A 19,009-nucleotide genomic window follows, 5' to 3' on the forward strand; every position below is an offset into this window, starting at 1 on the left:
TTAAGACAAGAATATGATATGGAAATAAAGCATTAAATAAATACTTGGCTTCCATCCTCATAATGCATGATTTCTCCACTGTTTGCAAAGACAGAGCACCATTTGCTTACCACAAAGCTGTGACAGAGTCTGTCTGCTTACAAAGAACTAAGAATTGTTCTGAAATGACATAAACAGATCCTATGACTTCAAGCTACTAAAAGGATGTATGGATTTCATTTTATCATAATAAAAATTTCCCCTCTTATTTGCAATATTTCATTGAATCCAAGATGACACAATGATCTACATTAATTGTAAATGGTATTAGTTGAAACCTAGATTGCATTCTCTCAGAATAATGAAGCTCATTATTCTGAGATGAATGAATTATCTTCATAATAATAAAATAAAAATAATCCAGGACAATACAATTACTTTTCAAGTTCCAATCAATTTATCCATACGCCAAAAATAATTCAGCACTTAATCCTACTTGAGAAAATGCTAGAAATTAGGAATGATAGACCTGGGACAAGTCCTCAGGGAGTTTGCAGTTAACCATGCATTAGTAATACGAAGTGGTAAGAGCAATACAAAGTCATAATGATAAGAAAATATAGGATCTATTGCAGCATATTGTAGGGGTCATGAGTCAGGAGCAGGGCTTAAGGAACCAGTAAAGGGACAGTTTCAATAATCAAATTTTGGGGAGACATTTAAAGTTAGTAACACCTCTGTTTTTCTTTTCTTTGAAAACTTGATAGTTTAAGTTCTAAATATTAAGTAGTTATTAATAATTGCTAGTGATAGTGATATAATATACAATGTAGCTATTATTAATTAATAGTTCCCTGCCCCTTTAGTTGGCATTAATGACAAGAATCCTCTTTTTAAGAGCAATAGTTACTAGTATTTTAGGTTGAAAGATAAGAATTTTTTTCCATAGGTTGAGAACAGTTGAATATTAGTAATTTCATATGGCATAACTGTACATGTTACTAAGTTTTATTTGTTGTCTAGATCTTAGGAAAAATACAAAATCAATAATTTTTAGTTTTAATGAGTCTATCTCTTCTCCTAAATATCAAAATTTATATGAATTTAGTTTTTATTTTTTTTTTTACATGTGGTTAGGAACCAAAAGAAAGAGTTTTTGAACTATTATGGTAAAGTTATTACCTGTAATTTAGTCAGTGGTCTCAACAAGAATTTCCAAATTTGTAAGCTGACGTAAGACTACTGATTCCATAAAATAAACACTAACTTTGCCTAAGTTAAATAATTGTTCTTGAACATGACAATTAGAGACTTATTAGTCATGCCATCAGAAGAAAAGTTCTTACACCCTTAAGGGGGACGACAAAAGGGTTTTCCTCCAGTTAGTTTTGGGGGGCATGCAGTTGAGAAAATGAAGGTGAAGTGTGTTTCCTTATGCAGACTTAGTAAAATGCAAAGCACTAGATTTTGTCTGAAATTTAAAATACAGATCATGAATAAGGGATGTATAAAAATAGGAATGTAAACCATGATCTCATCTATATTCTCAACTTGTCTACCAACATGTTTATCTAGAATACATTAATATTAAGTAAAAATAGTAGAAAAGAAAATTATCTTTTTTATTTTTAACTATAATCTAGAATTGTTTCTACACATTTATATGACATAACAGGTTTGCAATCAAATGGATTAAATAATGGGTTCAGAAGCAATGGACTAAATAACTGGCTGTAAGTAAAGTGAGAAGATTAGATTGTTGCCTTAATGTTTGAATTCTTGAGTCCTCTTATTTAAGGGATAATAGATATAAGTAGGAGAACTTAGAAAGGAAAATAAACTCCTTTTATTCTTGCTTCTTCCTTTCTAGCTATTGCAAGAATAAGAGATCAAAAATTAAGGTAGATGGGAGAGGAAAAGGCAAGAAAAGACACATAGGTCTTTTTATTATTGTTGTTTTACTAAAATGTAGCCTGTGACTGAAACTTTCAAAATACCTTTAATTTTTAAAGCATTGTTTAAATTTCACTAACGCCTATTTCTGGGATGCTAAATTTAGAGATCATGAAATGATTAATATTAACTAAACCAAGTGTAGAGAACAATAAACAAATCTCTGAACACATTTCCCAAGGACTGATATTCTACCTGAAATCAGTTATGCACTGTGTAACTTTTATAGATAACTTTATTCTTTTGTAGTTGATGCTAGCTACCTCAATAAAACATTTTAAGCTCATGAAAAATAAGACAATGGCAAAAATATGGAGTGTTCAGTTAACAGTCATACAGAAGAGGTAAGTAGAGAAGAGAGATAACAACTGTCAATCAAGTGGTTTATAAAACAATTTTGGGGTAAATAATTGCAGACAAATATTTAATATCTCACACCAAGATTAATTTGCTATTTTAATATCCACACACTTAATCAGTATTTTACTGATCCTTCCATATTCATAGTCTTTTACATATGGTAGTGTATTTCAAAATACTTTTTAGCAATACTTCATGATTTTCTGTAGTGAATTATCTGAGTGAAAGAAAGATATGTAATTTTTTATTTTTATTTTTTATTTATTTTTTATTTTTGAGACAGAGTCTTGCTCTGTTGCCCAGGCTGGAGTGCAATGGCACGATCTCGGCTCACTGCAACCTCCACCTCTGGGTTCAAGCGATTCTCCTGCTTCAGTCTCCCAACTAGCTGGGATTACAGGTACATGCTACCACATCCAGCTAATTTTTTTGTATTTTAGTAGAGACAGGGTTTCATCGTGTTGCCCAGGCTGGTCTTGAACTCCTGAGCTCGGGCAATCCACCTACCTTAGCCTCCCAGAGTGCTGGGATTACAGGTGTGAACCACCGCGCCCAGCCCAAGATATGTAATTTTTACAATATACTTTTTAAAAACAGAGTGAAGTGAGCAAAGAAAATCTGGGATAAAGTTCATTTGGGAATTATAACTAGGTTGATGGCAATTTATCCTAAGCAGATATAAGTCTAATAGTGGGTAAAAAGTCCTCTGCCATTTTACAGTGAAATTATCCTACTTTCATTTATTTGAAAATTATTGAAAAATTTATATTTTTGTTCCATTATATTCATTGAATTTTGATATTAAGTAATTTGTGTATTATGCTATGTAAGTTTTCTGTGACCACTTTAGTATTCCCTGAGTATTCCTTCTGTAATTCTTAGGATATTTGAAATGTAGATGATAAAATTTGGCATTTAGGTATATGTCATATACTATTCAATATTTATTGACTGTACATTTTTTAATTAAGCTAGTTAATTGTGAGGTTCTTAATCGAATAATTACTTATGCTTTCTATTGTGTCTCCTACATATTAGGAATATTTTCTTCATTGCATTTTATTATTGCCTACAAAACACATAAGCAGTAGGACTATTAGAGGTTTCTCATTCTTTGGAAGTCAGCATTTTTCAGTACTTTCATCTGCTAGTTTAAAATTAATTAAAACTATTAATCTATTAGCATTGTGACCAGCTACAATTATATACTTTTCCAATTTTTGTTTACTCTATTTTTACTTTGATTTCCAAATGCTATAGTCTTTAAGACAAATGCAAGTAAATAGGTGGAATTTTAACCTATGAAACTAGCATTTTGATTCCTGTCATTCCTGAGCAGGGTGACTTGAAAGTTATGTGATTTAGGTTCCTTGATCTGCCTGATAGCCTGCCCTTCTGACTAGTAGTGAAATTTATTACATGTCATGCGCCAATTTGACCCATCTTACACTGAGCTCTTTATTGCCAATATCTTTGATTAAGCTGTCCTTTGTATTGAGACACATATCAGCAGGAAGTCACCCTATATATTCATCTAGAATGTTCAGAAGCTTTCTTTAAAAGATAGGATAATGGAAACACAATACATATGGATTATTAGAAATTTTACTTTTAGAGTCATTTCCATTCCAGTTTATTCTACATTGTGGGATCAAAATAAGCAGTCTTCTGCTGGAAAAAAAAAGGAATGACTGATATTGAATTTTTATTTTCTTAATGTTTGAACCTCTGAGAGCTTTTTTGCCTTTTGGGAGTGGTTTAAAAAAAACAATAAGCCTCTTGAAGCTAAAGTAGAGCAACAAAAATGCCCTAAAACAGAAAAAATAGAAATATTACAAAATATATATCTTTTATTTCTATCAAATTAGTAAAAATTAAGAACTTTGTTATATTTTATGAATTTAAGTGTGTGATAAGATTTCTCACATTTACTTTTGGTTGGAATGTAAATTGCTACCATCTTTTACAAACAGCCTTAAGGTAATTAGGTATAATGTCAGGTAAAAAGCCAAGTTATAAAATTATATGGAAGATCTCCATTATGAAAAAAAACTATGAAAATAAAAAAAGTCAGTAAGGAAATACATCAAAATATAAAATGATTATTATTGAGAAGTAGGATTATGGGTAAGCTTGTTTACTTTTATACTTTCTTTTAATGTACAAGTAAAATAGATTTTTGACATTTTCCAAAAGCTAAGTATGTATAATTTTTATATTTAGAAAAATATCTAAAAACCTTATTTTTTATAAAAAGAGAACTAATGGTTTTAATGAATGTCATCCTTAGGAATAAATACATGAATGGCAGCACTGCCATATAATATGAATATTCCCTGACACTACATACTGGCTTTGGTATGTTTTATAATATTTCAAAGAAATGTATATTCATGGCTAAATTAAGGCAGAAAGTGCAATTTAACTTTTAAAATTCCTTAAGCAGAAACTGCAAAGTTCAGTGGGATGATCTAGCTACCCTGTCATTATTTCACAGTAGAAATTCTTCCTCTTCTTTCTCTTTCCTTTCCTTACATATTTTTTGGGCACTGACTATGTAGATGGCATTGTATTAGATCAAGAGGATATAAAAAGACAAAGAGCCCCTATCTTTTAAAAGTTTGCAATTCAGAGCATAAACACTCTTGCAAACCTACTGTATTTGAAGAAGCTAAACTCAAAGAGATTTAAAAGTAGAAAGTCTTTAGGGACAACACATATTCAGGTTTAATTATTACAAGGGATGTAAAGGACCTCTTCAAGGAGAACTACAAACCACTGCTCAGTGAAATAAAAGAGGACACAAACAAATGGAAGAACATACCATGCTCATGGATAGGAAGAATCAATATCATGAAAATGGCCATACTGCCCAAGGTAATTTATAGATTCAATGCCATCCCCATCAAGCTACCAATGAGTTTCTTCACAGAATTGGAAAAAATTGCTTTAAAGTTCATATGGAACCAAAAAAGAGCCCACATTGCCAAGACAATCCTAAGTCAAAAGAACAAAGCTGGAGGCATCACGCTACCTGACTTCAAACTATACTACAAGGCTACAGTAACCAAAACATCATGGTACTGGTACCAAAACAGAGATGTAGACCAATGGAACAGAACAGAGTCCTCAGAAATAATACCACACATCTACAGCCATCTGATCTTTGATAAACCTGAGAAAAACAAGAAACGGAGAAAGGATTCCCTATTTAATAAATGGTGCTGGGAAAATAGGCTAGCCATAAGTAGAAAGCTGAAACTGGATCCTTTCCTTACTCCTTATACGAAAATTAATTCAAGATGGATTAGAGACTTAAATGTTAGACCTAATACCATAAAAACCCTAGAAGAAAACCTGGGTAATACCATTTAGGACATAGGCATGGGCAAGGACTTCATGTCTAAAACACCAAAAACAACGGCAGCAAAAGCCAAAATTGACAAATGGGATCTAATTAAACTAAAGAGCTTCTGCACAGAAAAAGAAACTACCATCAGAGTGAACAGGCAACCTACAGAATGGGAGAAAATTTTTGCAATCTACTCATCTGACAAAGGGCTAATATCCAGAACCTACAAAGAACTGAAACAAATTTACAAGAAAAAAACAAACAACCCCATCAAAAAGTGGGCAAAGGATATGAACAGACATTTCTCAAAAGAAGACATTCATACAACCAACAGAAAGATGAAAAAATGCTCATCATCACTCGCCATCAGAGAAATGCAAATCAAAACCACAATGAGATACCATCTCACACCAGTTAGAATGGCAATCATTTAAAAGTCAGGAAACAACAGGTGTTGGAGAGGATGTGGAGAAATAGGAACACTTTTACACCATTGGTGGGATTGTAAACTAGTTCAACCATTATAGAAAACAGTATGGCAATTCCTCAAGGATCTAGAACTAGAAGTACCATATAACCCAGCCATCCCATTACTGGGTATATACCCAAAGGATTACAAATCATGCTGCTATAAAGACACATGCACTCGTACGTTTATTGCGGCACTATTCACAATAGCAAAGACTTGGAATCAACCCAAATGTCCATCAGTGACAGACTGGATTAAGAAAATGTGGCTCATATACACCATGGAATACTATGCAGCCATAAAAAAGGATGAGTTTGAGTCCTTTGTAGGGACATGGATGCAGCTGGAAACCATCATTCTCAGCAAACTATCACAAGAACAGAAAACCAAACACTGCATGTTCTCACTCATAGGTGAGAAATGAGCAATGAGATCACTTGGACTCGGGAAGGGGAACATCACACATTGGGGCCTATCACGGGGAGAGGGGAGGGCGGAGGGATTGCATTGGGAGTTATACCTGATGTAAATGACGAGTTGATGGGTGCTGACGAGTTGATGGGTGCAGCACACCAACATGGTACAGGTATACATATGTAACAAACCTGCACGTTATGCACATGTACCCTAGAACTTAAAGTATAATAAAAAAAGAAAAAAAGAAAGATACAAAAAAAAAAAAAAATATTATGTAGCCTTAAATAAGAAGGAGATCCTTGCCACAACATGGATGTACCTGGAGGACATTCTGCTAAGTAAAATAACCCAGACACAGAAAGAAAAACATTGCATGATCTCAGTTATATGAGGACTATAATAGATATATGTATATTTTATATATATATAAAATATGTATATATTATATATATGTATATTTTATATATATATATATATAAAAACACACAGACATAGAGAATCAAACAGTGGTTCCTGCAGGTAAGTGGTGAAAGGAGAGACAATGGGGAGATGTATGTCAAAGAATACAATGTAGGATATATAGGATAAATCAGTTAGAGATCTAATGTGTAACGTGACATGCAATTCTATTATATTAGATATTTTTGTTAAATAAGTAGATTTTAGCTGATCTTGTCTCAAAAAAAGTAACTATGTAAAGTGATGAATATGTTGATCTGCTTCGCTATAGTAACCATTTCTCTATATGTACTCCATACATCATGTTGTAAATCTCAAATATACACAATAAAATTTATTTTAAAAAGAATCTCAGAATCAAGACATACAACTGTTTTCTTTGTCTAATTTACTTAAGACTGACTTTATAATCTATTAGCTCAACTAGGAGAGCTGTTGACTTGCTGGAATGACGTGACGCAGGATTTTTTTCTTGGTCACTTTGCAAGCTGGGGATCTCCAGCTGGTGATGCCTCATCTGGACTTTGCTTGACCACAGCTGCCTGCTGCAGGAGATGGCCTGCCCACTCAGTCTGCCCTACCCGAGTCAGGCTTATGCAATGGTTCCCCAGTTCCTGAACCGTAACCAAGAAGAATGAGCATGTGCTGACATTGAAGAGTAAGCAAAGCAGGGAGTTTTCTTGAGTGATAAAACAGCTTTCAGTGGAAAGGGGATACAGGGGATGGGGTCCCCCTAGCTGAAGGCAGAAAAGTCCTCTCAATATGGCTGAGTCTGGGGCTTTTTATGAGCTTAGAATCGGGGAGGGGAAGGCTGTAGGTAGTACTGGAAAAAGCACCATTCATTGATTAAAAGACATTAGTCAGAAAGGATCAATCAGGAAGCAGTGGGGCAAAGAGGAAGAGAAGTTCTCACTCTCAGTTGTGGGTTTCATAGTACCAGCAGTTCAGTCTTTCAGCTTTCAGGCTGTTTTTGGCTTGAAGGTGGGTTTCAACGGGGATCTGTCCCTATCTGCCTACACATTTGGCTGCTTCCTGTTGCTATGAGAAACAGATAACTTTGTTTCTTCCTGAATTATAAAGAGTGGGGTTGAAGGACCACAGGGGATAGAATTTTGAAACAGTTTCTCTGATGTGACATTAATGACTCTTTTTCCTAAAGTAAAAACAAATTTAAAGGGATATAGAAAAGGGAAATAGTACAAATCTTTTCAGTTGTTGTATATCACATAATCTAATAATTTTAGCAAGATATTTGGAGAACTTTTTATCTTTTGGATATTTATCTTCTTCAAGTCAAATGAGTTTAGCAACACAGCAACACAAAAAGCAGTGCAAAATCACTCAGGTGACCAGCAGGCAATGAAAGCATGTTCTACAAATCCTTGTGATTATCCCCCACTTTGTCTTCTTTATTATTTTCTGTCTTCCTATGCTGTTTAAAGGATTCCCTTACTCAACACTACAATATAGCTCATTTATGTAAAATCAACTACCAATGCTAATTTCAGATGCAAAACACATATGCACTGAGGGGAGACCTCAGGGATAACATCTTTATCTTAAGTTTTATAGAGCCCAAGACGTTTTTATCTTTTAATTCTCTATGCAGCAGCTGTACTTATCTTTCGTGGACCGATTTGAAATGTAATGGAAATGCTAACAAATTTGCCACTATATAACCTTTTCTTTTCAGTATCATTAAGAATTAGAATGAGTCACTCATTTCCTTATATTATTCACACACAATTGTGGTCATTACTGACCCCTTAATTATAGCTATTAGCCACCATAAAATTTCAAAGTACTTTTCAACCTTCCTATTATTTGCAAGCCAAGTATTTTACTTCAGGGGTACCAATATTACTGCTTCAATATTGAAGTATATATCTTTAGTAGCTAAATTTGGTATGAATCTACTCATAAAAAGGTAGATATCAATGAAGAAATGTCTCAGTGTTCTTCACACCCTCACTATCCTTACAAAATATTCATTTTACCTAATAATAATATAAAAAATACATATATTTTTAAAAATCAGATAAATGCTGAGAAGTCAGTGTCCTTATAGATGCACATATGATCAGTGATACTGCTACTTAGTTCCTTTTTTATTAACTTGTTTACTATTAGAATGCTTGGATGGAAATTACCATTTAAAAAATTTGCTTGTATAAGTGTGATAATAATAATAGCTAACATTTATTTTGTACTTACCATGTAAAGACATTATGTTGCCTTACTTGGAATATATTTTTAATTCACATAGTAATTGTAATATATAAGGTTAAATGATCTGCCCCAATTTGCATAGGTAGAAACCAACATAACTAAGACTTGAAACTGTATTTCTGAATGGCTCCTGAAGCAGCTGCTCCCAGTGCATACATTTAAACACTATACTATAATTTAGCCATTATTTATCTCTCTATCTAGGTGCCTCTAAGGAAAAACATAAATTTATTTACTGACATTTTAGAGCCATATTTTGCCAGTTCATTATTTTCTTGGTATCCTTCAAATTTTGACTTTATTATGTATTTATAAAATGTAATAATTTATGTAATTGCTTATCTTTGTACTCCCAGTGCATAGCAAACTGTCAATACTTAGTAAATATTTATTGAATGAATATATTTGCACATTATTTTTATTTAAAAATACATCAACCTATGCATTTAATTTTGTTAATACCTATGATCAAATAACAGTTTGAGAAAACCAATCAGTAACATTATCCTAAGTCAATAAATCCAGTTCTTATACACCAGGTTCAATACCTTCACTGTATTCCTTGATATTGTTGCACCATAATTAATTTACTCAATTCCCTGTATTTGAATTTTTAAGTGGTTCCCCAATTTCTGGCATTTGTATCAATGTTTGAAGGCATATTCCTGTACTTAGTTTTTTATATATAGCTCTAACTATTTAAGAAAGGTCATTGCTATGCCAATAGGAATTTACATTTTCAATAGACATTGGTAAACATCTATAAAGATATACCAACAGAAAAAGAGCATAATTAGATCAAATAATTTTTTCTTTTTTCTTTTTTTGCCACAAAATGCTTGTTACAAGCCACCTAACCCATGTGTAAGAGTTTATGGATACTATGATGAATAGAGATTTCACATCTGTTATAATTACCTTCAGAAGTGGACATAGGATATATAAAAACACATGAAGCTCCAAAAAAAAGAAAAAAAAAGAAAAGAAACCATCCAATTAAAACATGGTCAAAATTTTGAATAGACATTTCACCAAAGAAGACATAAGAATGATAAATAAACATATCAAAAGGCGTTCAACATAGTTAGTCATTAGGAGAATAAAAATTAAAATCACAATGAGATACCAGTACACAATAAATTAAAATAGTTAAAGCAAAATAAGACCAAACAATAAAAAACTGACAATAGCAATACCTGGTGAAGTTGTGGAACAACTGAAACTCATTCATGGCTAGTGGGAATGCAAAATGATACATCTACCTTGGAAAACAGGCAGAAGTTATATATGTTTGTACCACATCATCTCGAAATCTACTCTTGGGTGTTGCCAAACAGAAATGAAAGCTTCTGTGTGCAAGAAAACTTTGAATGTTTATAGCAGCTTTACTCATAATTGCCCCAAACTGGAAACAACCTGATATTCTTCACTATGTAAATGGATAAACTAAGCATGGTACATCCATAGAATAAGATACTACTCAGAAATAAAAAGAATTGATACATATCAATAACATGATGGATCTCAAATGAATTATGTCAAGTGAAATGAGTCAGGCATAAGAGGCTACATGTTGTGGGATATTCTCTGTGTGTCTCTGTGTGTGTTTATAACATTTCTCTCTTCACACACATAGACACACACACAGACACACACACACATAACATTTTGGAAAAAGGTAAAACTACAAACACAGGAAATATCAGTGGGTTTCAAAGATTTGGGGTATGTGACTATGAGGCAGCATGGGACAATTTTCTTCAGCTGACAGAACTATTCTATATCTTGACTATGGTGGTTATTACATTACTTGCATTCATCAAAACTCATAGACCTCTACACCAAAAAAGTGAATTTATTGTATGTAATTTAAAACTGATATAGTTTGGATGTTTGTCCCTGCCCAAATCTCATGTTGCATTATAACTCTCAGTGCTGGAGATAGGGCCTGGTGGAAGGTGTTTGGATCATGGGGGTGGATCCCTCATGGCTGAGTGGTGTCTTTGTGATAATGAATAAGTCCTCATGAGATCTGGTCATTTAAAAGCATGTGACACTTCTCCCCTCAACTTGCTCCTGCTTTCGCCATGTGATGCTATTGCTCCCCCTTCACCTTCTGCCATGACTGTAAGCTTCTTGAGGCCTCTCCAGAAGCTGAACAGATGCCAACAGCATGCATCCTGTAAAACCTGCGGAACCATGAGCCAACTAAACCTCTTTTCTTTACAAATTACCCAGTCTCAGATATTTCTTTATGGCAATGTAAGAACAAAATAATATGAAAAATTGATACCAAGAGTGGGATATTGTAAAGTTAGCTGAAAATATGAGAGCAGATTTGGAACTGGATAATGAGCAGAGGTTGGAAGAGTTTAGAGGGCCCAGAAGAAGGTAGGAAGATGAGGGAAAGTTTGGAACTTCCTAGAGGCTGGTTCAATAGTTGTGACCAAAATGCTGATAGTGACATTAACAGTGAAGTCCAGGCTGCTGAGGTTTTGGATGGAAATGAGGAACTTTTTGGAAACTGAAGCAAAGGTCACACGTGTTATGCCTTAGCAAATAACTTGTTTGCATTCTGTTGATGCCTTAGGGATCTGTGGAAGTTTGAACTTCAAAGTGATGATTTAGGATATCTGACAGAAGAAATTACTAAGCAGCAAAGCATTCAAGAGGTGGCCAGCTGCTTCTTACAACCTATGCTCAGGTAAGGCAAATAAATGACTTAAAGATTGAATTTAGATATAAATAGGAAGCAGAGCATAAAAGTTTGGAAAATGTAATGTCTAGCCATGTGGCAGAGAAAGAAAAAGCTTTTTCTTGGGGAGGATTCCAAGCAGGCTGCTGAGCAACCACTTGCTAGAGATATTCATGTACCTGAAAAGGAGTTAAGTGTTAATAGTCGAGACAATGGGAAAATATTTTGAAGGCATTTCAGAAATCATTGTGGCATCCCCTTCCATCACAGGCCCTGACGCCTAAGAGGACTGAATGCCTTTATGGGTCAGGCCCAGGACCTCACTACCCCAAGCAGCCTTGGAACACTGCTCCCTGCATTTTGGCCATTCTGGCTTCAGCCAAGGCTCAAAGGGGCTTAGCTACAGCCCTAGTGGCTGCTCCAGCTCCAGAGAGTGCAAGTCATAAGCCTTGGTGGCTTCCATGTGGTGTTAAGCCTGCAGGCACACAGAATGCAAAGTGAAGAATGCTTGGCAGCCTCTGCCTAGATTTCAGAGGCTGTATGAGAAGCCTGCAGCAGGGGCAGAACCCTCTGTTAGGGCAGTATAGGGGGAAATGTGGCATTGGAGCCCGCACAAAGAGTCCCCACGAGGGCACTGCCTAATGGAGCTGTGAAAAGGGAGCCACCATTGTGCAGACGCCACAGTGGTAGATCCAGCATCTTGCACCCACAGCATGGAAAAGCCACAGGCACTCAATTTCAACCTGTGAGAGCAGCCATTGGGGCAAAACCCTAAAAAGCCACAGGGATGGGAGCTGCTGAAGGTCTTGGGAGCCCATCCCTTGCACCAGTGTACCCTGGATGTGAGACATGGAATCAAAAGAGATTATTTTGGAGCTTTCAGATTCAATGACTGCCCTGCTGCATTTCATACTTTCACGAGGCCTGTAACCCCTTTCTTTTGACTGATTTCTCCCTTTTGGAATGGGAATGTTTCGTCAGTGCCTATACCCCTATTGCATCTTAGAAATAACTAACTTGTTTTTTACTTCATAGGCTTATAGACGGAAGTGGCTTGCCTTGTCTCAGATGAGACTTTGAACTTTTGAGTTAATGCTGGGATTAGTTAAGACTTTGGGGGACTGTTGGGAAGGTATGATTGTATTTTGCAGAGACATGAGATTTGGGAGGAGCCAGGGATGGAATGATAAAGTTTGGATATTTGTTGCTGCCCAATTCTTATGCTGAATAGCAATCCCCAGTGCTGGATATAGGGCCTGGTAGGAGGTATTTGGACCATGGTAATGGACCCTTATGGCTTGGTGCTGTTTTTGGAAAAATGAGGGAATTCTCCTGAGATATGGTCATTTAGAGTGTGTGGCACCTCCCCCACCAACTCTGTTTCTTACTCCTGCTTTCACCACATGATGTGCTTGCTCCACCTTCACCTTCTGCCATGATTGTAACCTTCCTGAGGAGTCCCCAGAAGCTCAGCAGATATCATCACTATGCATCCTGTAAAACCAGAAGAATCATGAGCCAATTAAACTTAAAAAAAAAAAATTACCCAGTCTCAGGAATTTCTTTATAGCAATGCAAGAATGGGCTAATACAAAAAAAAATCAAAAAGTAAAAACAGTGAGCAGAGGGTAGCCATATCACATGCTACCTTTGACAACTACAGGGCATTAAACATGCATGGTGTGATCTAGTATATGCAAGTGTGCATGTGTGTGGGTATATACATATGCATGTGTGCTTATTATTACTAACATTGCTTTGTAGCTTCTGGACTTAGGTTATAAAAGGCGGTTATCCTAGTTCTGGCCTGTATTGTTTTCCATTTTGACCCAGATTGAAAATCATTTAATTATTGTCAGTTTGGATTTGTTGCTGGTAAAATTAGTCTTGATGCACTCTTCTCGTATTACAGAGAAGGAAATGCTTATCTAGGTTGGTCAAGGGACTTTCTTTGGGGTCAGAGTCTGAAATAGATTTAACTTATTTATTTTCCCATGGGTCAATTTTTCTATTTTAGCAAGGTTATATAGGACTGCAAATGTATCAATATTGCTCATAGCGCCTGTCTTTGAATATCTCATGATTTGTTTTGTCATACACGTTTGGAAATATAAAATTGTTCTTTACTTAAAGACGAGATTACATAGCTACAGTCTTAATGGAATTATGTGTAACAACTCATTTAAGTTCCTCTAAAGAAAGATACTTTTAAATTAAGATCATATAGTTGCCATTTTACTTGTCTTAAATTAAACTAGATCAACCCACATATGAAAAACATTAGAAATAAAACTATGTATCACTGTTTACTTTACATATTTCTTACTTAGTTTTTGCTTTTTGATTTGACTTCATATTTTTATGTGTTACTCTTTTACACATTTAGATTGTGGAGTTTAGTCAAAACCTTGGCTGAAAGGCATACCCAAAATAGCCCTTTAGAAGGTGTACCTCCATTAATCATTCTGAAGGGATTAGAATATTTTATATATATATATTCTATATATATAATACATATATTTTTAAATATATATATATATTTTTGCAATTCAGAATGAGAAGACTTTCTTGTGATATGGAGTCAATTCAGGTGTTATCACTACTGAAGAATATACCTCCGTAGGCACTCATTAAAAATAAAGTAGTGCAGGGAGGGCATGCTGGCAGAAAGGAGTAGAAAAATGGAAAATGGGGAGGAAGATTAATGTTCTTAATGTTTGTGATGATACTGGGGCAACAATGAAGGAAGGATAGTGACAGCATCACTCAAAGTGGTGTTTTTTTTTCCCCTTAGAAATGCTTCCCCTATGAGACTTTTTTTAGTAATTATTGTTTCATTGCAATTTTACTTATTTTCAATTAAAAAGGTAAGACGTAGTCATATAGCTTTAACAAAATAAACACTTCAGAATGAGTTTTAAGCTATAACATTCAGTCAGAAAGTTATTCAATCCCATTTATGATTTTATGTAAAGTATTTGAGGTATGATATTTTAAAAAATATGTATTTTAAAAAATCTTACAAATAAAATGTGAATGTACTAATTGAGAATCAAGCAATATGTTAACAATTTTTTAAAAACTCATATTTCAAAGTCAATATTCCTGCAGAGAATATGAATCATGAGCATAATCATGTTCTTCTTTTGATTTTAATAACATCACAAAACTTTTCCAAAAGAGGCATGGCTTTTAAAAATTATGTTAGTATAAATGTGCACAACTATCATTTGTCAATTAAAAATAAATTATACCAAATTGAAAATTATATTAGTAGTAGAATCTGCAGACAATAAAAAACATAAATGATACTGACAGTTGAAATATACCATTTCTGCATTTTTACCTCTAAGATTGTCTTCTCATACCCCCATTTTCTGCACACCCCTAACCCCCAGGTTATTATATGTACTCTCCTTAGAATGAAAGAATTTCCTAATATTATAGTATTTTGTTAATATTATGAAAATTCTTACTGTCAAGATAGATTTATTTGGACCAGACTATGAGGCAAGTGGTATAGGGCAGGTTGCGGAGACATTGACTTTGGGAAATGACAAAGACATGAGGGGAATGACAAATATTGATGGCTTAATCAATAGCCTAGAGTGAAGGACACCTATTAATACATGTTAAGGGCAAATGAAAAGTGAGGTGACTGAATGTGCTATTAGGTTGAAATGGAGAGGTCAAGTTACATACAGAGACCCGGGGTTAATAGAAGTTAGCATTAGAGGCTTAAGCTGGGCAGAGAAAATGGACATTCCACGGTTTTGTTTGTTTACATGGATGTGTGTGTGTGTGTGTGTGTGTGTGTGTGTGTGAATGTGTTGAGTGTGTGATAATTTATTTCCTGACTTTATCAAGGAGGAATTTAAATCAATTATGAAAACACAGATATTGGGCCCTCTGCCTCTGGCTGTGATGGATTAACATGGGCTGAGTGAGGTGCCTGAAACAAATACAAGACAGAACAAAATACTATAATCAATGGTAGTTCTTTGAGAAAACCAGTCTCTTACCAGATCAACCAGGAAAAAAGATAGAAAACACAAATTACAAATTAGAAATAAAAGAGATAACATCACAGAAGATTCTATAGCTATTAAAAGTATAATTTTGGCATATTATAAACAATTTTATGCTAATATATTTGACTACATACAGGAAATAGACAAATTATTTACTCAGTCAAGAAAAATAACCCCAAATGTCTTATAGCTATTAAGGAATTTAATTTGCATTCAAAAGTATTAACACAAAGTAAACATCAAGAAATTATACTGAACTTTTAAAGAGGAAATAATACCAATTCTACGTAATTTTCTCTGGAAAACTGAAGAGGATTGAATATTCTACATTTTATTTGATGAGGACAATATCATAATACCAAATTTAGAAAAACTTTATAAGAACAAGAAGCAACTGTATAATACTTTCCAAAAACATAGATGCAAAAGGGTCAATAAAATTTTAGCAAATGAAATCCAATAATACAGTGGGATATATCATGACCAAATGGAAATTATCCCAGAATAAAAGATGGTTTTTACATTGAAAACTAACTAATGTAATTCACCATATTAGAAAGGCATAAAAGAAAAAAAATATATGATCATCCCGGTAGATACATAAAAATGCAATTGACAAAATCCAACCTCCATTTCACCCAAACTCTCAGCAAACCAGGAATATAAATAATGTATGCAATTTGATTGAGGACATCTGCAAAAATCCTGCTTCTAACAGTGTACATACTGATGAAAGACAGTGTTTTTCCCCTGTGATCAGAAACAAATCACTCTCTTACTACTTCTATTCAGCTTTGTACTAGAACTGGTAAGTAAGTTTCTTGGGGTTGCAGGAACAAGATCAAGTCACAAAATTAATTGTATTTTAATATACTACCAACAAATATTCACAAATTGAAATTAAAAATGATGTCACTTATTATAGCACTAAAATTATTAAATACTTAGAGATAAATCTGACAATGTGTAAGATATATACATTAAAACTAGAAAATATTAGAGAAATTAAAGAAACTATAAATAAATGGATTTATGTCTCATGTTCATAAGCCAGAAGGATAAATATTATGATGTAGATTTTCACCAAATTAATCCATTGATTCACAATCAATATCCTAGCATGAGACTTCCTTTTCTTTTGTTGAAATTGGCAAGCTAATTCTAAAATTCATACAGAAATACTAAGGAACTAAATGCAAGCCACAAATTTTTAAAGAACCTTAAAAAAGGAGAAAAAGTGTATGTCAAACACTACCTGATTTCAAGGCTTATTATAAAGCTTGAATTTTCAAGAAGAATGGCATCAAGATAGACAAATAACTCAATGGAACAGAAGAGGGAATCTATAAATAAACTCTCATACACAAAATACTGATTTTTGACAAAGGTACAAAAGCAATTCACTGGAGAAAGAATTGTCATTTTCAAGAAGTGGTTCCAGAATAATTGGATATCTATATGCCAAAAACAAAACAAAACAAAACAAAAAACATGAGCTCTGATCCATACTCAGATGCTTTGAACCATGTAAAAATGAACACGAAACACATCATAGACTTCAATGTAAAGCTTAGAACTATAAAACTTCTACAGGTAAACATAAGTCAGTTTGGCTATAGGATTTGGATTTTTTAAAAATCATTTCCTGAGCTAAAATTTCTTCAGGGATTCATAGGCTCTGTTTAGAACTCTCTTCCACAAGGGAAAAGGAGCTGCTATAAAGAACTTAGTGATGAGGAAATAATACAAGTAATATTTCTTTCATAGCACTTTCCGAGACATTTTGCCACAAATTGAAAATAGAAACACAGAGCCTGTGAGCAGCAAGATCTAGGGACAGAGTTTGAGCTTTGCCACTCTCACCATCCAAAGACTGCTGAGCCCCCATTCATCTACCGCCAACCACTTCTGACACAGAACATTCAGTCATGGGTAAAAATATGCCAGTGCAGGAGGCCAAGTGGGCTGAGCAATATGTTGTCATGAAAGACTGCATGATGCCTGTAACTAAGCAAGGAACTGATTTTTTTTTTTTTATTAGGAGAGGAATCTTCTTTCAGTTGCTTGTATAAATGTTGCAGGAGCCTGTAGGTCATCTTGGAGCATCATCTCAAGTGTTGGGCAAATGACAGAAGCTGCTGAGAAAAACAGCAGATGGCTTGAGAATACAGAGAGAAAATGGAAAGTGATCTAAGAACTATCTGTAAATGATGTACTGTCCCTTTTGGAAGAGTTCTTGATCCCCAAAGCTTCACAAGCACAGAGCAAAATCTATTAAAAGCGAAAGGAGGTTACTTTTGTTATTTGGCTCAGGTTGCTGCTAGTGATGATAAGAAAGGGATTGTGGATCAGTCACAACAAGCACATCAAGAAGCTTTTGAAATCAGAAAAAGGAATTGCAATCAACACATCCTATCAGATTGGGTCTGGACGATCAGCTCTCTGTGTTGTATTGTGAGAATCTGAACTTTCTGGAGAAAGTCTGCTGTCTTGCAAAGACAGCTTTTGATGAAGCCGTTGTTGGACTTCATACATTAAGAGTCATGTAAAGACAGCATGCTAATAATGCAACTACTGAGAAACTACTTGACATTCTGCACATCAGATACCCAAGGAGATGAAGCTGAAGCAGGAGAAGAAGGTGAAAATTAGCTGGCTTCTCAAATTTATCTACTTCATTCTAAAACACAGTGGACCATTTGTCATCCACATGCCCCCCTCCCCAAAAAAAGGCATAGGTTACTTCTATTTGAATTTCTGTCTTTTCATATATGGTTTTTATGTTTGACATTAGAATAGGACCAATTAAGATTTAGGGAGTTATATGTTTTCATCTTTAGGTGGCCAATATGGGGATATGAAATTTTCATATAAGCTATAAATGTTTGATATAGTATTTTGCTAGATTGTGGCTTCACAAGGACCTCTGTTATAACTGCCTCTATGTCTAGGCAAAGGAAAACACCTATATATTGGTGTGTCCTAACATGGGATAACAGGGTAATTTGTTCCAGTTTTAGTTGTAGTTGTGCAAACTGTAAGGAAGCAAAAGTTTCCATAACCCT

At 34.4% G+C, this 19,009-nt stretch overlaps 1 pseudogene; it reads left to right on the forward strand.

Moving 5' to 3' along the window:
• The first annotated feature begins 499 nt into the window (after nt 1-499).
• On the forward strand, nt 500-18,596 carry LOC105518971 (annotated as a pseudogene).
• The last annotated feature ends 413 nt before the right edge of the window (nt 18,597-19,009 follow it).

The sequence above is a fragment of the Colobus angolensis genome, unplaced genomic scaffold, assembly GCF_000951035.1.
Source record: "Colobus angolensis palliatus isolate OR3802 unplaced genomic scaffold, Cang.pa_1.0 Scaffold334, whole genome shotgun sequence".
Classification (NCBI taxonomy): Eukaryota; Metazoa; Chordata; class Mammalia; order Primates; family Cercopithecidae; genus Colobus; species Colobus angolensis.